The sequence below is a fragment of the Manis pentadactyla genome, chromosome 4 (assembly GCF_030020395.1).
Source record: "Manis pentadactyla isolate mManPen7 chromosome 4, mManPen7.hap1, whole genome shotgun sequence".
Taxonomy (NCBI): Eukaryota; Metazoa; Chordata; class Mammalia; order Pholidota; family Manidae; genus Manis; species Manis pentadactyla.
In genome coordinates, this window is record NC_080022.1 from 176,132,885 (window position 1) to 176,138,884 (window position 6,000).

Consider the following 6,000-nt stretch of genomic DNA (forward strand, 5'->3'; position numbering starts at 1 on the left):
GGAGGCACTCAATTTGTTAGTTCCAATGACCTTCTTGGAGGAAAGCCCTTAGAACCAGTATTTCAGGCAAACCCAAAGGTTACCTGGTTGTTCCAAAGCCCACCCATGTTTCCCATCGCACAGGCTTCCACATGGAATGGTTAGATTATTCTTTCAACAGTCCCACTTCTGCTCAGAGACCTGGCTGACAGCTTTTGTTCACCAAAGAAAAATCTTTCTTTAAGGTCTTAAGTCATCTGCAACTCCAATAGGGGTCTTTCTTTAGGTTGAGCAAAGTTCTCCCAAGACACAGCAGATGTCCTAAATGAGAACTTAGAATTTAAACAGGTATCAGTGTACATTAAAACACTAGGGATTTGGGACCCCAAAGCAGGGAATCTTACTTTTTAAGCTGGGAAAACTTCCAGAGCATATGGCTTGAGAGGATTCCAAGGTGAGGAAGGGTCCAGGGAAACAACCACAGAGCTCATACCGGGGAGCAACATAAGTCTAAGCTCTAGTCTCAGCTATAAGCTCTTGTGCTTGCTGAGTGACTTTGGACAAGTTACTTACTTCTCTGAACTCAGTTTCCTCATCTTAAAATAAGACTGATAACAGCATCTAGTACTAAGGGCCCCATGATAATAAATGCAGGAACAATGCTTGGAACACAGCAATTCTCCATACATGACGGCTACTTTTAACACTGACTTTTCTCTGCTTTACAGAGAGCCCCATCAGAAACCTCCAACGGACACTGCAGGGGTCCTGCATGAAGTCACTTCCTTTCAACCATTTAATTTCTCAGATCCTTAGGTTCATAAATTTGTATAATCCATGACACTGTGTTGGAGGGAGTAGGGGGAAGAGACTAAGAAATCAAGTCCTCATTTTGGAAAAGAGACCCTCGAGTCCCAGAGTGGTGACATGTGCACACACAACAGCAGGAGAACCCCCAGCTGACAGGATGACAGGTGAAGCCCCAGGATGGGAAACTGGCCCCTTGCAGCCAGCTCCAGTGCCCCACCTCCAGTGCCCCACCTCACCCAGTACCCTTTGAGGGCTGCTCTACTTTCATGGCTTCCTCGTGTCCCTCTGATTAATGGTGTCTCAGACATTTCATGCAATGCAATTAAGCATTATAAGCAGTTAGGGAAGGGGCATCACAGTCTTGTACATAACCTTGAGATGCTTTAAAATTCCTATGTAAAAGTACTCACATCATCGTAGATTTCCAATCTCTTATAATGATACTTACTTTAATTTGGGATTTAAAGTTGACAAAGGTCTTAATGAATAGGCAGGACAAAGGGAGCTGTCTATCCATGGCTCATTAGCTCCTAAGCTAATGCTTCTCATGGGGACAAGAGTCAGCCAAAGGACAGACAGAGCTCAAGGCAAATCGAAAACATTCCTCCGGCCCACAGATCACGGATTATTGCCTGGGCTCTGAGAGGTAAATCTTACAAGATGCTCCCTAGCTTTCTTGCAGAGCATCTACCAGCTAACTTGTACATTCTGTCATTCACCTGCATCAACAGTTACTGGAGGCTTACTATGTGCCTGGCACATGAGTTTCTTCATGCAATCCTCATGACTATAATAGTTCATCTAATCTAAGACCCCTCTGACTGTAAGATACATCATTATACCGTCTACAAAACAGGGAAGCCACTGCCTAAAGCTGTAAGACCCCATAGATAAGATGCTTTTTTTCAGAAATGTTAAGATGAGACAAATTGAATTGTCTTAGTATTGTTGGATATTGTCCCATTTTACAGATAAAGAAACTAAAGTACACAAAGAGAAAACATAATTTGCCCAAGGTCACAGAGCTGGAAAATGGCAGCACTGGAATACAGACTTGGTAAGACTAGTCACCTTTTCACTGCAATAAACTCAAATTTCCCAATGGCCACATGAATTACTGAAAAATGCACTGGGCAGAGAGGCAGGACATGGGGTGCTAACTCTCACTCTACCATGAGCACAGTAACTGTGGCAATTCTCTGAACACCTCTGAACCTGACTTTTCATATGTTCAAAGGTGGCACAGTGTAAACTATCTCTAATAAACTGCTGTTTTTCTGGGAAAAACAACATGGTACAATGGAAAAAGCATACTTTGAATCAGAAAATCCTCAACTGAAATTGTTATGCCACCATCTAACCAGCTTATCACCCTGGGTAAGTTACTGAACTGCTCTGAACCTGAGTCTCCTCTTCTATAAAAGGAGGTTGCCACCATCAATCTCCCTAGAGGGCTGCTTGAGGACTGGAGAGAAGACACACATATATGAAGGGAGACAGCAGTACATGGCAGGGTTGGGATTCAACAAATGCTCTCTTTCCTATATTTGCTGCCTTCTGCTTTGGGAAAGAATAAAAAAACAAACATTCCTTATGACTCCAACAATTCCCAGCGGGGATCATCAGGTGAGAATAAGGATCAGCAGAAGGCAATAGACCCTGAAGGATACTCAGGCAAAGAAAATAAACTGGAAGCACCTGGAGGACAGGGGCAGGGTTTATTTAATGAACTTCCAAACTTCGGAATAAATGGACAGGAAAAGGAAAAATAGAAAGACCAGGAACTTAATACTGCCAAAAGATACTGGTCAGTAGATATGAGAATGCTGGTAGTTTATACTAAACCTGAAAACAGAAAAACCAGTCTTTGAAGATTCAGTATGACACCAAAATTGATCTACAGTGGGAAGAATTTCCCTGTTCCTCTGCTTTCTTCTCATGCTGAGTAATGTTCTGTGCACTTCTCCCCTTTCTTTCCTCAAGAGCTTCATAAAATCAGAAGATGCCAGCTTTAGACTTGGAGGGAAGGCGAATCATATGGAATGTAGAAACAAACTCTTGATCTGTTTTTATCCCCCCATTGACCCATAATGCCTCACAGTTTGTGGCAGGCACCCAGCTGACTCTCAATAAAATATTCATTTAGTTGAATGAATATTTTTTTTACTATGTGCAATCTGTTTTGGACCACAACTCCAAGACATCTTACACATTTATTCTACCTGAAAGCCTGATTTTTCCTTTCTTCTCAGAAGCAGTCGCAATCTCAATAAACAAGCCATACACGTGGTGTATGCTGTTTCCACTTGCTTTTCGAACCTCCCATGTCCAGCAGTCAGCCCAACCAAACTTCTACACTTCCCTCCCGTCCATCCCAGCCCTTGGGTTACCTGGCAGTTGTCTCAATTACTACCACCTTCTGATCTTAATCAGTTTGTTAATCTCCTTACTCTCAGGCACAGCACTTTCCTCTGGAGATAAATGTGCACACAAGTTGAGTTCACCCAGAGCCTCTTACACTCCCATTGCAGCCGTCACGGACACTCCCAGAAATACCCAAGTGAGAGAAACTAGAGGGCAAAAATCCCACTCTAGCCCCATCACCTCAGAAGGCCTACTTGTTTTCTGAAAGTTTAGACCAACTACCAACTTTTGCGAGAATTAGAAAGAATACTGGAACAGCTTGGGTAACAGCTAATAGAAATGGCAGCTTCACTCTTCCATACTTCCTATGAGATAAGCTTCACTGTGTCACCAAGCTCTAGACTCACAAACCTAGACTCCTCACACACTGTCTACCCCAGAGTTCAAGGATCATTTGCCCCTCCATGTTTTCCTTATTGATTTCCATATAAAAGTCACTCATTGTTTCCCTTCCAGCTTAAATCTGGCTCCTGAAAGAACTTTAAAATCCTTTGGTGAGAATCATCAAAACACGCAAGACTGGTTCCTTTCAATTCTTGTGCAGAGCGGCCACGGTGTCAAGTCCTGGGACTTCAAACATGAATATGGCACCAAGCCTACCTTCAAGGAGCCCAGGCTTTCCCTTCAACTGTAAAAAAACCATGTCCTCTCTGTGCAGTGTCTGTAACACGTAGTGACAAAGTACTTCTCAGCTTTGGAGAAAAGAGCGAGGATGGAAATAGATTTTGCCCTTACATTTGATGCCCTGTATCCATAACAACGGATGGTTTAAGTAACCATCAACCCACTGAGGGAATAAGTTTCCCAAAAACCATTTTCAAAAGGGGAAAACTCCCCTGCAACAACTCCCGCGTCAGACACGGGATCTGGGCAGCGTGCGTGGTGCAACTGAAGTCGGCTGTTGGTTCCCTATCTCGGTCCCACCGCTTCATCAGTGCGCTCGCCGGCGGCCACAGCCTCCGCCGTCACACAGCGCTCCCGGGCAGGGCACCTGGCGTTAGGCCTCGGCCCAATGTCACTTGTTAACCTTCGGATCCCCGACTTTCGACACGCCGCCGCCTCAGGTCTAAGGCATGCAAACCACCCCACCGTCACCCGGGATCTCCAAGAGTTGGAGAAAAACAACCCGAGGCGCAGCCGGCCTCTGACAGATCCGCGTAAAAGTAACCGCGGTTCTCTACTTGCAAGCCTTTCACGACGGGCGCGGCAGGAAACGGGGCCCCATTCATAAAACTACAGCTGTGTTCCCTCAGTTTGCCTGTGGACGGTCCTCCCCCGCCGAGGCCGAACCCCGAGCCGGGAGCCCGCGGACGGCAGGCTGGGGCGACGCGCCGAGGGCACCTCCGGTCGCCCCCACACAGCCCCAGAGGAAGGAAGGGCTGCCCTGGCGGCATCGCGGGTGGGCGGTCCCGGCAACACCCGGGCCCTGACGGCGGAGCCGCAGGGGGCCCGGCCCTGCGCCCCACCGCGCCAACGGCCGCGGGCCCCCGGGCGCACCCTGAACCCCACGGGTCGGACCGCCCCGAGCCCGGGCCTTTTCCGTCGGCGACTCCTCCACCGCCCCTCCTGGCCCCGGCACGCTCACCCGGGATCCGCGGGCTGCCTCATGGCACTGCGCCCGCGCCGGTGATCCGCGACCGCCGCGGCTCCGACTCGGGCTCAGCTCCGGCCGCCGTCCTGCCGCCCGCCCCCCCCTGGGCACCGGCAGCCCCGCCCCACCGGCGGACCCGCCCCGCGCTCGCGGCCGCCGCTGCCAACCATAGGCGGCGGGGGCGGAGCAGGCGGCGAGCCAGACCCAGCCAATCCAGGCCCTACCCGCGCGCCTAGGAGCGGCCCCGGAAATGGGCTGGCGATTGGTCTGGTCTGTTAAAGGGGCCACTGCCCCAAGAAGGGGCGTTGGAAAGGGGTGACAGCAGGGTTACTAGGAGAGTACGGGGTGGGAGGGGTAAGAGCTTCTTTTCTCTCACAACCCGCTGCGGCGCTTTCCCCTATTCTTTGCACTTAGTAATTTTCTCTTCTTGCAGCCAAGCATCAAATGGAAACAGAACCTGCCTCTGTCAGAGGGAGAAACTGAGGCTCCGGGAATCAGGGGTCTCCTGCTGGGCAAATTCACTCAAATTTGGGTTTTAGAGGGCCGTCAGACACCTCTATCCCGGTCCAATCCCCGAAAAAGGCATATTCTCAACCTCATCCTGGAGGATCTTAACATGCAGATCTCTAGGTCCCACCCAGAGCCTCCAGTTCTCTGTGTCTGAAATGGGACGGAGTTGGGTGTGGGGTGGATATACGCATTTTTCAACATCCTTCCCCCAAGATGTACAAGATTTAAGTGTACAAGAGCCCCACTCATATACATATTCCAAGTGCATCATAATGATGAACTTCAAATACAACCGCCAGAAATAAAGCTAAACAGTTTTTTATCCACAAAATCAGTAATATGGGTGGCAGACTTGCTAGTAGGGCTGGAGGTTACCTACTGAGAAACTCCGATTCGGTCTCTGAGTGGGTCACGCTAAGAACTGAACTTGAAGGGTGATGGACTGAATGGAGCACAAGCCAGTCTTGCCCTCTGACTCCTGAGACAATGCTTAAATGTCCTCATGGCAAACACACCCTTTCTCATTGCTATCACCAGGCCCAGTCATAACCTCCAGGAGGGTGCCTTGCCCTTCTGGGGCTTCATTCCAATGCCATTCAAACCCTGCCCACCCTACTAGCCACTTTCCTCTCCCCACCTTGGTGTTCCAGACACACATCTGACCCAGAAGCTGCTGCCCTCACCTT

General features: G+C 49.0%; 1 protein-coding gene across 7 annotated transcripts in view; it reads right to left on the minus strand.

Moving 5' to 3' along the window:
- The window catches only part of TEX2 (testis expressed 2), a 92,986-nt gene extending 88,041 nt beyond the window's left edge, over nucleotides 1-4,945 (minus strand). For 5 of the 7 annotated variants that reach the window (XR_008997419.1, XR_005027632.2, XR_005027629.2 and 2 more), the window contains exon 1: nucleotides 4,799-4,945. The gene's annotated coding sequence lies outside the window, so the exon portion shown is untranslated. The remainder of the gene's footprint in view (nucleotides 1-4,798) is intronic. The other 2 variants (XM_057501621.1, XM_057501620.1) reach the window with 1 other exon arrangement.
- Nucleotides 4,946-6,000: the final 1,055 nt, after the last annotated feature.